We start from the raw sequence: 20,287 nt of genomic DNA on the forward strand, positions 1-20,287 counted from the left end.
TAATAACCCATGCCGTACTGAGGCGGCTGCTTATAATGCTTTTCAAAAAGGAAGCAACGTGCAACCAGGGTGTGAATATTGGGATTGGGTTTTTCATGTTACATATAAATACAGAGCAGATATGTGAAATTTAGGTAGGAATAGATGCAAACAGAAGTCATACATTTCTGAGTTTTATCCTTGGCATTAGTACACTAGTACAATTTTTGTTATTATCTGTGTTGGCAAATTAATATGCCTTGAATAAATATGCATTGGTAAAACAAGGACAAGAACTGTGTTCATTTATTAACCTTTATATATTAACTGTATTATCTAACGTTAATAAAAAAAAAATCAGGAAAAATAATTATATAAAGAAATAAATATTTTCTCCTAAAGACATATAATATAAAATGGAAATACATATATGCAGTTACAATTTTATCTCAGAATTCTTATATAAATATATTTTCATATCTACACATATAATACATATAATAAACAACATTTTTATGATCAAAAATTTTAATGTCACATTTTATATTGTCATCAGGAAAACATTTCTTTCTTTTTTTCATACATTATTTAACTGTAAAATATAGTCAATATGTAATATTTGTGTGTATATATGTGTGTTAGTCACACACACACATGTTTTTCTTTCATTATTTTATTTTATCACTTTTATTTTTTTATGTTATTCTTATTTTAAAGGAGCAAGGGAAGCCCTGTCTTCAGTTCCATCATATGAAGCCTGCTATAAAAAGTTAACTTTTTTTGTAAATTTTACAAGTTTTATAAAATGAGTTGGCCTACTATAACAAGTTGCTTTGATAGAAACGTAGCTCTCGTTTGACAGAAGAAGACAGTTTGATATGCTTAGCTTCACTATGGGAAACGTTTCCAGTCACATCTGACAACGGCAGCCGCAAGTAATGCTGTAATACCGCAAAACACCCAAACAACCCACCTGAAGCCTCCTCTGCCCTGTGTACCCTCTCTGTCTCCTCCACTGCAATGGCACCCTACTGAGGGCACGTAGACGAATCAAAGCTCGTGGCGCACGTCAGCGTTGACGATTACGTCTGACATCTCTGACGCAGCCATGCGTTTGATCCGTACGTTTGATCACCGTGTACGTTTGCGTGTGTGTGAGTGCTGTAATGAAAAAGCGAGATGGCGTGTCCGTTCTTTCTGGGAAAGTGCTGCATGCCTCCTGTTGAGACGGGCTCGTTGTTTTTCGTGCCAGGTTGGAAGGGTTTTGACAGTTTGAACGCGCAGACGTAGACTCACTCAGAAAGTCATTTTGAGATTTATATCATAGAAGAGCTCTCTGATTAAGTGCTGTCTCAGTCTTCTTAAAGGAACAGTTCACCTGTTTTTATACACCCGAAACCTGCAAGATAGTCTTTCTTCCTTTGAATCATTTGATGGTGATCACTTTAAAGGGTTAGTTCACCCAAAAATGATCCAATAATTTACTCACCCTCAAGCCATAGGTGTATATGACTTTCTTCTTTCAGCCAAACACAATCTGAGTTATATGTAAAACGATCATGGCTATTCCAAGCTTTATAATGGGAGTGAATGGTACCATAGATTTTGAAGCTCAAAAAAGCACATCCATCCATCATAAAAGTAATCCATACGGATCCAGTGGGTTAATAAAGGCCTTCTGAAGTGAAGCGATGCATTTTTGTGAGAAAAATATCCATATTTATAACTTTATGGTTCTGATCTGACGCATTATGTATTGATGAACGCGGAAGTACAGTGGATAGCAAAACTGAACATGTCTAACAAAGTCTAAAATTACCATTTTTAAAGAGACATGTCAGGAGAGCTTGAGTTTGTTGCCCTGGTCTAATTGTTTGAACCGCGAGAGGCGTCTACTCTCACCTAAGCTTACGCAACTGCTACAACCTTTGTCATGCGTCGGGTCAGAGGTCACTCTTCCACCAGAACAAGACTTTCGTAGAGAGTTTTTAGGGTGGTCAATTTGAACCACTGAAAGAGGTCAGTTTGAGTCATTTAAGTGAACACTTTTAACCATTTAACCCTCAGACGGTCTTCGTTTCGGAGTCACATCCTGGGCCTTCCCGGTCAGAAGTGACCGGACACCTAAAAATGAAACTTCCTCCATCCCAGTAAAACCAATGCAATTTATTTTTGTTCTATAATATTTATTCTTTTTAATTTAGTATTTTGAGACAAATTGATTGAATTTATTAATATTTATGCAATATTTATGGTAAAAAAATTTGCCATTGAAAATAATGAATTTTTTATTTTATTTTTATTTTTTATTTATTTTTCTTCTATGCAGTATTTTCGGTTAAAATAGAGACTAGGCTTTCAGAAAAAAAGAAAGAAAAAAAAAATTAATTTATTAAACATAAAATTAAATAAATCATGTTATTGCATGGGTTTACCACTAGATGCCTGTATAGCTCTAAATGGAGATGCTTGTGAATTCTAGTTGTTTTTGGACCAAATTACTTACTTTTAAGATGTGGATTGAATGTATTTTTTTTAGAAATTCTCAAATAATACTTTTTGCCAAGGTTTATAACATTTTATTAATTATTATTTTAATAATTATAATAATTATTATATATATATATATATATATACTGTGTATATACACTCACCGGCCACTTTATTAGGTACCCCATGCTAGTAACGGGTTGGACCCCCTTTTGCCTTCAGAACTGCCTCAATTCTTCGTGGCATAGATTCAACAAGGTGCTGGAAGCATTCCTCAGGGAGTTTGGTCCATATTGACATGATGGCATCACACAGTTGCTGCAGATTTGTCGGCTGCACATCCATGATGCGAATCTCCCGTTCCACCACATCCTAAAGATGCTCTATTGGGTTGAGATCTGGTGACTGTGGAGGCCATTTTAGTACAGTGAACTCATTGTCATGTTCAAGAAACCAATTTGAAATGATTAGAGCTTTGTGACATGGTGGAAGTAGCCATCAGAGGATGGGTACATGGTGGCCATAAAGGGATGGACATGGTCAGAAACAATGCTCAGGTAGGCCGTGGCATTTAAACGATGCCCAATTGGCACTAAGGGGCCTAAAGTGTGCCAGGAAAACATCCCCCACACCATTACACCACCACCACCAGCCTGCACAGTGGTAACAAGGCATGATGGTTCCATGTTCTCATTCTGTTTACGCCAAATTCTGACTCTAACATCTGAATGTCTCAACAGAAATCGAGACTCATCAGAACAGGCAACATTTTTCCAGTCTTCAACTGTTCAATTTTGGTGAGCTCTTGCAAATTGTAGCCTCTTTTTCCTATTTGTAGTGGAGATGAGTGGTACCCGGTGGAGTCTTCTGCTGTTGTAGCCCATCCGCCTCAAGGTTGTGCGTGTTGTGGCTTCACAAATGCTTTGCTGCATACCTCGGTTGTAACGAGTGGTTATTTCAGTCACTGTTGCCCTTCTATCAGCTCGAACCAGTCTGGCCATTCTCCTCTGACCTCTGGCATCAACAAGGCATTTCCGCCCACAGAACTGCCGCTCACTGGATGTTTTTTCTTTTTCGGACCATTCTCTGTAAACCCTAGAGATGGTTGTGCGTGAAAATCCCAGTAGATTAGCAGTTTCTGAAATACTCAGACCAGCCCTTCTGGCACCAACAATCATGCCACGTTCAAAGTCACTCAAATCACCTTTCTTCCCCATACTGATGCTCGGTTTGAACTGCAGGAGATTGTCTTGACCATGTCTACATGCCTAAATGCACTGAGTTGCCACCATGTGATTGGCTGCTTAGAAATTAAGTGTTAACGAGCAGTTGGACAGGTGTACCTAATAAAGTGGCCGGTGAGTGTATATATATATATATATATATATATATATATTAATTATAATTATTAATTATGTTATGTTTTTCACTCTTGATGTTTTAGAGTTTCACCCCTTCATTGCTGAGCACTTTTTTTTTTTGCATCGTGGCCGATTTGTAGATAATTTTTGTGTTTTTGTCAATTTCCCATTCATTTCCTATGGGGGTCATTTTTGACCGAAGACCAAAATCGTGACAAATTTTTTTACGACCACTTAGCATGCTCGGATCATGAACTCAATTTTATTTTTTTTTCACATACCTAATGCCAGAAAAGTCACCAAGTTTCCTAACATTCCGATGAAGCTGTGATTTTTAAAAATTCAAACAGATTTTTTGTAATCTGAATTTATTGGTGTGTATGTGTATAAAAGTGTGTTTGTATGTGTGTGTGTGTGGGTGGGTGTGAATTTTTTGCACTCTTGATGTTATAGAGTGTCACCCCTTTACTGCAGTGTACTTTTTTTTTAAATCGTGGCCGATTTGTAGATTGTACAGACAAAAATTCTGTAAATTTCCCATTCATTTCCTATGGTCGGTCATTTTTGACCGAAGACCAAAATCGTTACTATTTTTTTTACGACCACTTAGCATGCTCGGATCATGACCTCAATTTTTTTTTTATTTTTTTTACATATCTAATGTTATAAAAGTCACCAAGTTTCATAACATTCCGATGAAGCTGTGATTTTTAGAAATTCAAAACAGAAAATTATTCGGTCAGAAATGACCGTGGACCGTCTGAGGGTTAATGCAGCCACTTTGAGACAGTATTCTCTAAGTCATTTAAGCGATCACATTGAATCATTTAAGGTGATCACTTTGCAAGTCAGTTGATGTGTTTATTTTTAATCATTTAAGGTGATTTGTTTAATAAGATCACTTTGAGCCATTTAACAGGGTCATTTGTAATAATTCATTGTGGTTTGTTCAAGGTAGTCACTGACTCATTAACTTTGAATCATTTAAGCGATAACATTGAATCATTTAATGGGATCACTTAAGGGTGTCATTTTGAATCATTTTATATGGTCACTTTGAGTTCTTCAAGGAGGTCTTTTTGAACCATTTGAAACAGGTAGTCACACAGTAAATGATGTGGTCACTGAGTCATTTAAGGGGGTCTTTGAGTCATTTCAGTCAGTTAATGGAGGCCAGTTTGGGGTCACTTTTTACAACTTCAATTTGAGGTCACTTTGAGGTGCTAAATCAGGTTAGCCCGCACCTTTTCAGTGACATCTGCTTACGTGAGAATGTACCCATTGTCTCATTATTAATTGAACTACTTCAGAAATAATCGTCCTAATTCGGGCCGCGTATACAGTAAGTCCACCTATAAAAGCCTGAGTGAGTTGTTCTGTCTCTTTCTTTCACATTGTGCCAGAGTTAATGAGAAAAAGGAGAGCATCTGTCAGATATGTGGAGCTCAGTGCCCCAGAAGTACCGCCAATGTGTGTCTATATGTGTGTGTAAATGAGTCTGTTTGCCTGTGCGAGCTCTATGCCCCAATAAGACCAGCTGTAGATTTCAAGGTCTCCACACGGGCTCATAGCGCCACTGTATGGGGCCCTCAGAGAGCCAGTGAGACGCCTCTGCATGCCATGATGACAGCTGGGAAAATGATGGCTTAGATAAATTAATAAACTAGGAGAAGAAAGAGAATGCTCTATCTAAATAAGGCCATGCCTCGTATGATGAGCTTATATGCTTTATTAAAAGCATACTGTACTCTTCTTTAAAGAGAAAGCAGGCGCAGAAACAAGTTTGTTATCCATGGTTTCGGGTTCATATCTGTGTGAAATCACAGGCAGACATCAATTTTTCATTGATTCTTTGCTGTTTTCAGCTGCAAGGAATCATGGGATTCAGAATAGAAGATGAAATCTTTCCCAGTGCTCATGTCGTCTCGTATCCAGCGCCTTACTCTGAAGACGTTCACCAACTCGCTCTAATTGTCATTTCCCATTTAAACATGTCAAAACATAGCTGAAGCGCATTGTTAGCACATTGTTAGCGCTAGCTAGCTCGAAAACACTTGTGAACCTTAGATTTCGCAGCAATGACACATTGTGCTTGTGACACTGACATGGCTCAAACTTGTTCGGGGACTATTTTCAGAAATAACACTTGTCAGTAAGGCTTTGGTGAATTGTTCTCTCAGTGTATGTAGCGAGCATGTTTTTTGTGAGAAATTACTTGAGGTAGCTTTTTCTGTTACAAGGGAATAACCTAGCAATGTGGTAAAACACACTTACAACCGCCTATGTGCTAAATACTCAAAAGATACTAACAACCGCATGGCAGTATGGTAAAAATAGTCAGAACACACGTTGAATTCACACCAAACACATTAGCAACCACACAGCGATGTGCTAAACCTTTCAGAGCACAGTAGCAACCACGTAGCGATATGCTAAAGCACCTCAAGACACATTTGAAACTGCGTATGTGAAAACACTAGTGTGGTAAACATACTCAGAACACACTACTAACAACATATCTATGCGTTTAATTCACTTCAAACACATTAGTAACTGCATAGTGATGTGCTAAAACCACTCCAAACACAGTAGCAACCAAATAGCGATACACTACAACACTCAAAACATATTTGCTGTGTGCATTAAAACTACTCTGGAAATACTTCTGTGGTAAAAAATAGTAAGAACACAGTAGCAACCACTTAACAATGTGTTAAAATGCACTCCAAAACCATTAGCAACTGAATAGCTAACTCTAAAACAGCTCAAATCACATTTGCAACTGTGTATGCGCTAAAACTACTCTGAAAATACTAGCGTGGTAAAAAATTGTCAGAACACACTAGAAACCACACATATATATACACTAGATGTCGCCTTGGCTACGGCAGTTCATTGGAACGAATGCGTCAATAGAGCCGCCATCATGGAACAGGGGAGCCCCTCTTCTTTAATGCATTTGCGTCAATGTAGGCAAAGGTCTAACGGAAATACAATCACCATAAATCGTCATGAATGCGATTTTCTAGTTTTTTTGGTTCGTTCCAATGGTCAGACATGTATTTATCATTGAATCCAGAGAAGAAAAATAATAATAATTTAAACATTCTTCCTAGTTCAGATTTGGTTTGTGTAAACATCCATACGCAGCACAAAAGTCCGAAAATCCATGAATTCGAAGTACAGGCAGAGATAGCAGCGTTACCTAGCTACTTCGTATGACAAGACCCCTGTTCCAAGATGGCGGCGGTTTTGACGCATGCTTAGAACCCCAAGGCGACATCTAGTGTATATATCTATGAAAACCACATAGCAATGCGCTAAAACCACTCCGAACACGGTAGCGACCAAATATTGATACACTAAACCAACTCAAAACACATATTCTGAATCTACTCAGAAGTTACTAGCAATCACATAGCGATGCGTTTAACCACCCAGAACACCTTATCAATATTATAGTAACGTGCTAAAAGCAATCAAAACACCAGCAATCGGCTATGTGCTAATGTACTAAAAAAATACTAACAATCGCATGGCAGTGAGGTAAAAATAGTCAGAACACACACACATTCAAACACATTAGCAACGAACACAGTAGCAACCACACACTGATAAACTACAACACAAAACACATTTGAAACAGTGTGTGGTAAATCTACTCGGAAAATACTAGTGTGGTAAAAATAGTCAGAAAGCACTAGTAACCACATAGCTATGCGTTAAATCCAAACTAAACACATTAGAAAGCACATGCTATGCTAAAACCACTCAAAACACATTTTCAACCGTATGGTGCTAAAGCTACTCTGAAAACACTAGTGTGGTAAAAAAAATAATCAGAACACACTAGTAACCACATGAATATGGGTTAAATCCACTGAAAATCAGGGGTGTCACGAGATCTTGCGAGACTAAAATGTGACAAGATTTCTCGTCAAGTGAAAAGCTGTCTTGCGAAATTGCCATGATGGAGTGTGAGGGTGAAATTAGCATAGAATATGCCACCGCTACATTCACATTACATTACAGTGCCCACCGCGGCACCGCCTCCACTGTCGTTTTGCTTTTTTTATAGAAATAAAAACCATTGTAAACTATTGTAAATGTCTGCTCTGCTCATCCAGCAGGAGTTGCAGTCGCACACAGTGCAGCAGGAATCACACACAGAATCACGTGACGATGGCGGAGGAGTCGCTGCACAACAGATAAATCAGATAAATTAAGCGTAGCATCAGTTCTGGCAGGTCACGTTAGTCAAGCTCGCATCAGCTGTCTCTCAGCTGATCCGGTCTACCTATAGGAATACGACGCCTATCACTGTATACAAGCTCCTTCAGTATTATCAGCAGCTATGGCGTTTCTCAGGAGCTTATACCCTCCTCCATCCCCAGCTCCTCCTCTCATCCAGTCAGTATGGCATGCTAGGCTGCATGGATGCGCAGGGAGTTCTCGCCCAGAACAGAACCATACCGCCAATCCAAACTGTATGCTAATTTTCAATCGTATTTGACGATAGTAGTCATGACAGAAATGTCTTATCTTGTAGAATGCACGCCGCTGCTCCCTATACACAGAGTGCGTGCGATCGCGAATTTGAAAGTGAAATTAGAACGCAAACTCCCTGATGTGCGCAAATTAGGCTGCATACACCATCCTGTCTCCCAATATCAAACCTATCTCTGGACTGTGTTTATTAACTCTGTTTTGGTCTCTGTTTGCACTTTGAATATTGAGAGAGTACTTTGATTATGGTTGCACTTGCATTAATTGTTTGCACTTAATAAGACGAAGAACAAACTGTTATTTATTTTTGTCATTTATACCATTTTTATTTCTCTGTTCAATTTGTGGAAAGGAGTTCAATTAGGAGGTCACACAGCCTTACTCAGGCATTCTGAAAGCTCATAATTCATGCACATGTAAGGTCTGAAGGGAATCATGTGAAATCATGCATGAGAAAAGCCAGTCAGTTGAATTTGTGGCAAAACCTTTTACAGTGCTTGTATATTGTTGTCTTTCAATACATATGATAATTCATACTCATAAAGTAGAACTGAAATGACATTCATTACAAGATTATTAGTTAAAACATTTCGAAATGCACCTGCAGACTATTTTTCCAGTCACGAATTTTGTCATTGAGGATTTCTATCAAATATTGTGCAAAAATCTCATCTCGTCTCATCTTGTGAGAAGTGTCTCATCACACCCCTACTGAAAACAAATTGGCAACTGCATATTTATGTGCTAAAACCACTTCAAACACAGAAGCAACCGCATAGCATTACACTAAAACAACTTCAAACACATTTGCAACTGTGTAAAACTTATAATACTAGTGTGGTAAAAAATAGTCAGAACACACTAGTTGACAGAGCAATGCGCTAAATCCACTTAGCAACCGCATAGTGATGTGCTAAAACCACTCAGAGAACAGTAGCAACCAAATATTGATAAAATAAACCAACTCAAAACACACTTGCAGCTGCGTATATGCTAAATCTACTTCTAGCATACTAGCAATCGCATAGAAATGCATTAAAACCACTCAGTACACCTTAATTGCAATTGTATAGCGATGTGCTAAAAGAACACCTTAGCAATCGCAGTGCACTAAATCCTTTAGAAAACACAAGTTGTTGTAATGTCTGTCTGTGTTCCCCCTGTCTTTGTGCTTTTGGTTCAGTTTTCCCGCTCCTCGTTTGTGTTCATGTATACCACGCCCCCTTGTTATCTTGTTTAGCTTGTTTGGCCTTGTATTTAAGCCCTGTGTTTCAGTCCAGTCTTGGTGAGTTCTTGTTGTTGTAACATTGATGTTGGTGGTTCTGTTCCTGAGTCTTGTGCCCTAGCCAGAGTCTTTATGTAGTTTGAGTTTATTAAATAAAGTGTGCTGCAATTGGATCCTGCTTCCTCCTTGCTTCCACCTCATCATAACAGAAGAACTCACCAAACGATGGATCCAGCAGTTGTCCACAACCAGGTACTAAGAAGATTTCTAGCCTCTATGTTTCAGGATGGCCAGCTGATCGAGAAGTATGTGAGGGACTTTTTAAACTGCTGCCATCTGGGATCGCTTAATGACATTGAGCTCATGGACCTGTTCTGGAGCGGGCTGGATGCGGATATCGCGCAACTGATGCCGGATGATTATACCGGTTGGACCCTAGAGGGATATATTGACCTGGCCCTTTACTTGGGGGGTTCGGCATCTACGGTGGGCTTGGCTGATGAAGCACCCTGCCAGTTCACAGTATCCCTGGAGCCTATCCACGTCCCGCCTGTCCAGCCAGAGACCGTCCAGCCAGAGACCGTCCAGCCAGAGACCGTCCAGCCAGAGACCGTCCAGCCAGAGACCGTCCAGCCAGAGACCGTCCAGCCAGAGACCGTCCAGCCAGAGACTGCCCAGCCAGAGACCGTCCACGTCACGTCTGCCCAGCCAGAGACCGTCCACGTCACGTCTGCCCAGCCAGAGACCGTCCACGTCACGTCTGCCCAGCCAGAGACTGATCACGCCACGCATGCGCCGCCTGAGCCCTCAGTGACCGCAACACTGGCCATTATGGCCACAGCCATGTGGTGTGTGTGGGCTACGCACACACTTGAGCCGGTGTCCGCTGATCCTGCGCCAGAGCCCGCTGATCCTGCGCCAGAGCCCGCTGATCCTGCGCCAGAGCCCGCTGATCCTGCGCCAGAGCCCGCTGATCCTGCGCCAGAGCCCGCTGATCCTGCGCCAGAGCCCGCTGATCCTGCGCCAGAGCCCGCTGATCCTGTGCCAGAGCCCGCTGATCCTGCGCCGGTGTCTGTTCCTGCTGGTGACCCCATGGCTGCCCCTAAGAAAATTTTGGGGGGGGGCAGTAGGACCCTGGATGGGACTGTGAAGGCCGCACCGCCATGGCCGCCCGAAGGGTCCTCTCCGCCATGGCCGGCCGAAGGGTCCTCTCCACCATGGCCGCCCGAGGGGTCTTCGCCGCCGTGGCCGCCCGAGGGGTCTTCGCCGCCGTGGCCGCCCGAGGGGTCTTCACCGCCGTGGCCGCCCGAGGGGTCTTCACCGCCGTGGCCGCCCGAGGGGTCTTCACCGCCGTGGCCGCCCGAGGGGTCTTCTCCGCCGTGGCCGCCCGAAGGGTCAGCTCCGTCCTGGACGCCCGAGGGTCCGACAGCTCCGCCCTGGACGCCCGAGGGTCCGACAGCTCCGCCCTGGACGCCCGAGGGTCCGACAGCTCCGCCCTGGACGCCGGAGGGCCCACAGCCTGCTCCGCCCTGGTCACGCCCACAGCCTGCTCCGCCGTGGCCTCGCCCTCAGCCTGCTCCGTCGTGGACACGCCCACAGCCTGCTCCGCCCTGGCAGTCTGTTCGTCCAGCTCCGCCCATGTTCCATGGCCCAGGTCCGCCATCGCAAGACCCCGGTCCCGTTCCCTGCACGGACCTGGCCCTCCATCCCTCCCCCGGGACCGCCTCCGCTCCACCACCCTCCCGAACTATGTTTCAAGTTTTGATGGGCGTCGGGAGCCGCCCATAGAGGGGGGGCTATGTTGTAATGTCTGTCTGTGTTCCCCCTGTCTTTGTGCTTTTGGTTCAGTTTTCCCGCTCCTCGTTTGTGTTCATGTATACCACGCCCCCTTGTTATCTTGTTTAGCTTGTTTGGCCTTGTATTTAAGCCCTGTGTTTCAGTCCAGTCTTTGTGAGTTCTTGTTGTTGTAACATTGATGTTGGTGGTTCTGTTCCTGAGTCTTGTGCCCTAGCCAGAGTCTTTATGTAGTTTGAGTTTATTAAATAAAGTGTGCTGCAATTGGATCCTGCTTCCTCCTTGCTTCCACCTCATCATAACACAAGTAACATAGTAATGTATTAAAAAACACTCAGAACACCATAACAACTGCCAAGCAACACTCTGGCAACCACCCACACGGTTTGTTGAATATTTTGTATTTATTTTAAGCAGCCATGATTTCAAATCTGTTGATTAATGCTCTGCTAAGATCAGATCAAGCCACAGCTGTTTCTGGGATGAGAGTTGAGGGTTGGGTTTTGTTGTGAGCAAGTGATTCACAGTGTCTTTTAGCTCGTCTGTTGACAGTGTCGACATAGATAGGAATATCATATTGTTATATTTGACAGCAGCTGAAGTCTAGGCAGGAGTCATCGTGAAGTATGTCATTCTGAAGACATTTTCTGCATTGGAGACACAGCTCTGGCACTGGCACACATCATGGGTTTCACCTCGGCTAAGTGAACAGTTGTGTTCTGGTGATGTCATGGGTACAAAGGGGCTTTTAAAGTGACTGATTCTGAGGCCAGAATGTTTTATTTTTTTACAGAATGGAAGTCACTGGGGATATCACTTGAGTGCTGTATACTGCCTATTTTATCCAAAACACTGCAAAAAAAATTCCTTAATCAGTATTTTCTTGTTTTCATAGCCATGTTTTTAGCCAACATATCTACACAAAATTAAATTGTGTGGAAAAAATGGAACGTCAAGCTGTACGCATTTGCATTATGGGATGCAACGTTGTGTGCAATGTGCAAATTTTGTTGGTCATTTGGGTATTCAGAACACCGGCACATAGTTTACATACTAGTATACTGCTGCAGCAAGAGTATTAAGGTAGTAACTTATACTAAAAATTGTGGAGGCTTGTTTCCGCCACAGAATAAAACATTTTAAAAGATAATTGCAACTTTTATCTCATAATTGCTTGTTTAAATCTTGCAATTCTGACTTTATTTCTCAGAATTGCGAGATATAAACTCACAATTGCGTGTTATAAAGTCAGAATTGTGAGATATAAACTCACAATTGCGTGTTATAAAGTCAGAATTGCGAGATATAAACTCACAATTGCGTGTTATAAAGTCAGAATTGCGAGATATAAACTCATAATTGCGTGTTATAAAGTAAGAGTTGCGAGATATAAACTCACAATTGCGTGTTATAAAGTCAGAATTGTGAGATATAAACTCACAATTGCGTGTTATAAAGTCAGAATTGCGAGATATAAACTCACAATTGCGTGTTATAAAGTCAGAATTGCGAGATATAAACTCACAATTGCGTGTTATAAAGTCAGAATTGCGAGATATAAACTCACAATTGCGTGTTATAAAGTCAGACTTGTGAGATATAAACTCACAATTGCGTGTTATAAAGTCAGAATTGTGAGATATAAACTCACAATTGCGTGTTATAAAGTCAGAATTGCGAGATATAAACTCATAATTGCGTGTTATAAAGTCAGAATTGCGAGATATAAACTCACAATTGCGTGTTATAAAGTCAGAATTGCGAGATATAAACTCATAATTGCGTGTTATAAAGTAAGAGTTGCGAGATATAAACTCACAATTGCGTGTTATAAAGTCAGAATTGCGAGATATAAACTCACAATTGCGTGTTATAAAGTCAGAATTGCGAGATATAAACTCACAATTGCGTGTTATAAAGTCAGAATTGCGAGATATAAACTCACAATTGCGTGTTATAAAGTCAGACTTGTGAGATATAAACTCACAATTGCGTGTTATAAAGTCAGAATTGCGAGATATAAACTCACAATTGCGTGTTATAAAGTCAGAGTTGTGAGATATAAACTCACAATTGCGTGTTATAAAGTCAGAATTGCGAGATATAAACTCATAATTGCGTGTTATAAAGTCAGAATTGCGAGATATAAACTCACAATTGCGTGTTATAAAGTCAGAATTGCGAGATATAAACTCATAATTGCGTGTTATAAAGTAAGAGTTGCGAGATATAAACTCACAATTGCGTGTTATAAAGTCAGAGTTGTGAGATATAAACTCACAATTGCGAGATATAAACTCATAATTGCGTGTTATAAAGTCAGAATTGCGAGATATAAACACAATTGCGTGTTATAAAGTCAGAATTGCGAGATATAAACTCATAATTGCGTGTTATAAAGTCAGAATTGCGAGATATAAACTCACAATTGCGTGTTATAAAGTCAGAATTGCGAGATATAAACTCATAATTGCGTGTTATAAAGTAAGAGTTGCGAGATATAAACTCACAATTGCGTGTTATATTGCACAATTACACAATCGCAATTAAAAGTCGAGATAAAAAGTCGCAATTACCTTTTGTATTTTTTATTCTGTGGCGGAAACAAGGTTCCATAGAAAATAGCCCACTCTAGGTCAAAATTTGTATTTAAGTGCTTTCGGATAGTTTTAGAAGTTACTGAAGTAAAAACATAAGTAACACCTCTCAAAAACACCTTTTAATGTGTGATTTGAATCTGTAATGTTTTTATATGACTTTGAAAATGCTTCAATACTTCAATTCACACACATCTTAGTCAGAACATCCATGGTTTCCAAAAGCTCCAGTTAAGAACCCTAAAGCCCCCAAATATAAAAAAAAAAAAAAAAAAAAAAAGTTAATTTCATGTTCACCACCTGGCCAGTTATTCCAACCTGATACCGTTCCCGCTCAGTTTCCTGTTGAAACCTGCAGTGCGACTGCGTATTTGAACAGAGCCTGCCATAGAAAAATCACACCTCCGGTCCACACCTGTGAGGGCTACAATAATAGCGTTAGAACCCATGCTGTGGTCGGCAGATAACCAACCATCACAGTTTGCGCTAGCATTTGGCAGCAAAGATGCAAGAAGTGTGCAGGCGTTGAAATATCAAGTTGGACGCTGTAGTTCAAGACTTGTTATTTGACACTTTTTTGGGACATTATTTTGTTTATCTATCTATCTGTCTATCTATCTATCTATCTATCTATCTATCTATCTATCTATCTATCTATCTATCTATCTATCTGTCTGTCTGTCTGTCTATCTGTCTGTCTGTCTGTCTGTCTGTCTGTCTGTCTGTCTGTCTAGCTGTTTGTCCATTCATCCATTTCTATAAATGCTGTTGAAAACACTGCAAAAAAATAGTGCGCTTATTAGCATGTTAGCATAACCTTAGAGTCACCTCAAAAAGATATGTCCATCATCTTCGTAGCAAGTCTCCCGACATGTTTTCTGTGTGAGAGTGGGTCGATAATGACTATTTATATACAGAAGAATGTATGTATGTACGTATGTTTTGTTGTGTGTGTGTGTGTGTGTGTGTGTGTGTGTGTGTGTGTGTGTGTGTGTGTGTGTGTGTGTGTGCTAGTGTGGAAAGAAAAAGTCACTTTCATCTCTCTGAGGAAAATATTACAGCCTCTTTAAGCTTTTTTTCCCCCCAACCAATCATCTTGTCATTTTGATTTATCTGAATTGTGTATCTCCCTGCGTGTGTTTGTGTGAGAGCGAGAGACTATTAGGTGATCGTTTTATGAGGGGAACGGAGGGGGTACAAATGACTTCCACGGAGGATGGCTCTGTCTTATGGCTCTATTTAATTTCTTACCATCTCTCTCGCTGTGTGAGTAAGAGTGGAAATTGCGCATTAATACGCTTTAAATTATATAAGCAACTTCAGTAAAGACCCCACAATTGCACACGCAAGGTCAATTTCTCATAGGCTAATGCTAATGTAAACGTTTACAAACTGGCTCTTTTAATATCGTTACACCAAAATTCACTTTCATGCAGTAATGTTGCGGGTTTTTAACAAGTTAAGCTCTATTACCACTGAAAATCATTGAATTTTGTACCTCAGTTTACCCAAATCAAACAAAAATTGCGTTTGCAGTCTGTGGGGCGAGGAATTGTGTCAGGTAAACATTGAAGTGCAGAGGACTTCACCTGAATCAGCTCTTTAAAATGGCATACGTGTGCTTGACTTTAACACCTGCTATTTTAGAGGCTGCTCTTTTAAGCTCAATTGTGGGTGGTTTTAGTACTTACATTCTGCATGCTAAAGTTGAGCGACTGTTTAGTGGATTTGCCCTACGCAAATGTATAACCACTTAAGCATTTTACATGAAAACTTGATAAGCCTTGTCTGTGAGAATTTGTGTCCAAGATTTTAAATCCTGTCATGACCCGCCATGTAAACCTGCAAACTTTTTTATTTTTTATTTTGAATGTGCAACCACATTACTTCAGCATTATACATGTAAACTTGATACTAGCATTCTAAAATGGCTAACTAGCCTTGTCTGTGTACGGCTGTGTCCAATATCTATAATACATGTATAATGTGGAATTACATTGCATACGTAATGAAGATAAACAGCATAAATAAATACTTTGAAACAAGGGCAAACTTTATTTATTTTTACACTTTTTAACTTATTTTTTTTTTAACTTGTTTATTTTTAAATTAAATGATTTAGGTAAAGATTGAAGTACAGGGGGAAATTCACCTGGATTAGCTCTTTAAACTGGTGAAAGTGCTCTAGACCACAACTTGTGTTTTTTCTCACTAAATTTAAGCATTAAATTGAACTTTATAGCTCACGTATGACATTTTCAGCATGGTAAAAACATGGTAACATTCAAAACTTTTTATTTATTTATTATTAATTATTTATATTTAATATTTTGCACAGTCACTCATCAATGAGAAGTTACTGATCGAATACAATATGGTTTTAGTTGAAAAATATTAAGTTATGACTATTTTAGTTTAATGCATTAGGAGTTTTTCAATTCTAAACTAAAAAAATACTTTATAAGCTCATAGCACTTTTTTTGTGCATAAGGATTATAATTTGTATTTTTTCAAGTTTATTTTTAAATCTTTCTTATTTTAAGAAATTTGACCTGAATCAGCTCTTTTCAACAAAATGATGAGCTGCAAACTTCTTCTTTTAACTCTTTGGAATTTCTTAATTGCTTTTGTAAATGTATTACCTCATAGCCTGTGCAATTTTTGTTTGTTTTTGTAAGTTAAGAGATAATTGTGTAATTGTCGCAGATGTTTAACCCGGACCATTCTTTTAAATGCAGTCTGCACGCATATACGATCTCACTCTTATACTCATAATCATTCAAATTCTCTGTGTGCTCCTGATGGGTGATTGTTTACTTCCATTTCCCTTGATGGCAATAACAGGCGGTTCCCGACCCATGTGCCAGGAACCTCCCGCTAACATCACACGCTTCCCATGACACACTGCGGCCTGAGCTCATTAACTAAAGTCAGGTGATCTCGCCGCAGAAGCAGCCCGCAATGTCTCTTTGCTTTTAAACTAAACAATTAAAAGCAAAAACGTTGTACTTTCGGCTGACCTGCAGCATCGACTCGGTTTGCAGTTTGATATTAGCGCTTCCAATGACCGTAAACCCTTTGTTTACTTCAGTAAAAACATTTAAGTATGGTTATTAGTTGTAATTATCCTCAGAAGGAACTAAAAGGAATGACTTTCTTGCCATCTCGAACAACTAGCTAGTAATAAAAAACAAAGTTGAAGAGGAAAGTACTCCAAATAGTGCATTAGCAAGAAAACTAGCATAGAAAAAAAAGCTCACTTAAGGCTTTTTCCCAGCAGGTTTGGACTCCATACGGGTCAGCGGTCCCAGTGCGGGATATTTTTATGTTAGCCGACTCCTGCTCGCCGCCCGTGTGTGTTACTCACCGCACGGCCACTGTCATTCTCATTTCTTACATCTATCAATTCCTACTTCACTTTATAAATAAGAAATATGTTTTTCTCATCTTTCCATTTCAACTCTTATGTAAGAAATGGAATAACCAGAAATGGAAAGACGCAGAGGCTTAAAAGTCATTTGGAAGCATTTCCCCGCTAACGGGAAAAATGCATCAATAATACAAAAAAAGCCGTCAAACGAATGCAACCAATTTCAGTGCAGAGGATTCGAATTCTGTAAATGTTGGGGCATTTTATATTGATGTGCCGTTAAAAACCAACCCAGCTCTTGAGGGGGGGGATCTAACTTCCTAGGAACGAAGCAAACAGTGCAATGCACTCTGGAGGCCTGAGTTTGTAGACGTTTTTACAAGGACGTTTTTCATTAGTGATGTATTGTTTGGAATAAAATAAATGCTAGCTTGTCAATAACATCTTTCAGTCATCATAAACTGGGCTGCACGGTGTGTGTACTGATTTAACATACAATCCCAATCCCAAGTTCTTTGTTGTTAGACCTATACAATGTTTGATACTATTATTTAACATAAAATTAGCCTACCAGGAAAACTAGTTTGATTTGCTAATTGTTCAATGGTCATTTATATGCGGCTTATTTCAGGTTTGCCATCCCTTTTTCCCTGTTTTGTTTTGTTTTGTTTTGTTTTGTTTTGTTTTGTTTTGTTTTTTGTTTTGGGTTGTGTTGTGTTGTGTTTTTTGTTTTGTTTTGTTTTTTGTTTTTTTTGTGTTTTGTTTTGTTTCGTTTCTTGTTGATGTGTTTTGCTTTGCTTTTGTTTTGAATTGTTTTGTTTTGTTTTTTTGTGTTTTGTTTTGTTTCGTTTCTTGTTGATGTGTTTTGCTTTGCTTTTGTTTTGAATTGTTTTGTTTTGTGCTTTTCGTTTGTCTCTCTTTTGTTTTAATTTTATGTGTTTATCAATATTCTAATATTGTTTTTTTTATTATTTAAGGCGAGACACTATACAGTCAAAAGCTTTTTTCATGCTTCTGTCAATTTTGAGATTTCATAGTGCTTTTTCAGACTGGTGGAAAGAAAACATCCAAAATACAATTTTAATTCTCTTTTAGAGCACTTTATCTATTTGAGTCTGTAGATTTCAATTACATTATATATATCTTTAAAGGCCGTTTTCTCAAAAATAGTTTTTCCTCCTACATTGAGCCAGGAATCCCCACTTCAGTAGCACTTACAGTACATACACCAAACTTTACAGTTTTAGTCTTATCTATATTATGAAGGTTTTTATGGAGGGGATTATTCATGTATCTTTTTCCTGATTTTATACAACATTTTATTCCTACAAAAAAAATGGTGAAAATGTTTTTATTTTTGGCTGTTGACCGTATTTTCTGATTTATGGAGTAATGAAAAGAGATAAACATTTACATTAAGACCAATTTTCAATTTCATTTTGAATAGAACAGCAGGGTTACGAATAGGGGAGAGCTTTTTTCACCCTAGTTAAAGACCGGCCCATTCCCACCAATAGACTTTGCAATCAGAAAACTGTCTGTCGTTCGTCCAAACAGAACCGCCTCTCGGCTCCATTAATCTGGCAAAATCCATCAGAGAGCGTTCATCAGGACCCAAGCGAGCCGTCTGTCAGCATGCCTGTCTTAAAGAGACAAGCTCTGTTTGGGCCTGACAAACAAAAGACGTTATTTTGACAAATTGCCTGCAGATTAGGGACCTTTTTGAAAGCGGGGGCCCCCAGAGGTGGGCCTGGACCGAAACTGCTCCAGGTGTTTGTTTGTTTGTTTGTCTGTATGTTTACTCAGGCTGAATGTGGGCCAGGGTTGGAGTGATAGAGCGACTGACAGGACGAAGGGCCCCGGCTCTGTAGGGGACATGTAAAGATATCAACGCCGGCCGTGTTTGTCACTCCGCATCAAAGAGAGGTTTGCAAAAAAACTCAAGTCGACACTCATATGAGAAACGTTTCCTTTTGCAAAGCCTCGCCTTGCTTTGATTCAAAGTCAGCATGGATTCGATGCTTTTATGTGTGATTATTTTGGGTTTGTGTGTGTGTGTGTGTGTGTGCGTGTGTGTGTGTGCGCTGACAAAATACACCCAGGAAAGCAGGAAAGTCTCGTGTAGGGGCTGTTTCAATACATTTATCTACTTGCAAGAATCAGTCAAATTGTTTTCTTTTCGTGGAATCTGGTTGAATTAATAAAATAATTTAATTTAGGTTTCATTTATAACCATGTTACTCATTCTTGCATTTTTTTTGTTTGTTTTTTTATTTATTTTATTTATTTTACATATTTCATTTTACTATTATATTATAATTTAGGCTTAATTTAAAACCATGTAACTCATTCTTTTTTTATTTCCTTTTTTCCCCCCACATTTTTTAATTTAAATAAAAGCTAATATTTTTATATTATATTATAGGTCTTTTTATTGAATCTGCTGGAATTAATCAAACATTTTAAACGTAATATTTGTTTTGGATTCATTTGTAACCTTTCTCATTCTAGCACTTTTTTTTATTTTTGTGATGTAATCATTTGTATCATATCATATAATGTCATCATATCATATAAATATATTCTGGTATGAAAATACTTTTAGCAATTTATTCAGCTCACATAACCCTTTCCCAACTGAGCGCAGCGGAGTTTTAACTAATTTAGCAGAACCGTAAACACCAAAGGAACAGGAACAATGCACGGGGTCTGTAATGCATCTCAGCAGTGAGAGAGAGAGTGTGTGTGATCTTGCATCCAACAGATGGACGTGTGTAAATGAGGCAGTGACTGATGAGATGTAGAGCTGCTGACGAGGGATTTAATGAGGCTTGGAATTGGGGAGGGGAGGGGGGGGATACAGAGAATAGAAAAAAAGAAAAAGAAAAGATAGACAGATAAACTAAGGAAGAGAGGTGGACGGAGGTCAAAAGAAAGGATTCTGGAAAACATCTCACTTAGAATT

The sequence above is a fragment of the Rhinichthys klamathensis genome, unplaced genomic scaffold (assembly GCF_029890125.1).
Source record: "Rhinichthys klamathensis goyatoka isolate OS25496 unplaced genomic scaffold, OSU_Roscu_1.1 h1tg000241l_1, whole genome shotgun sequence".
Lineage (NCBI taxonomy): Eukaryota > Metazoa > Chordata > Actinopteri > Cypriniformes > Leuciscidae > Rhinichthys > Rhinichthys klamathensis.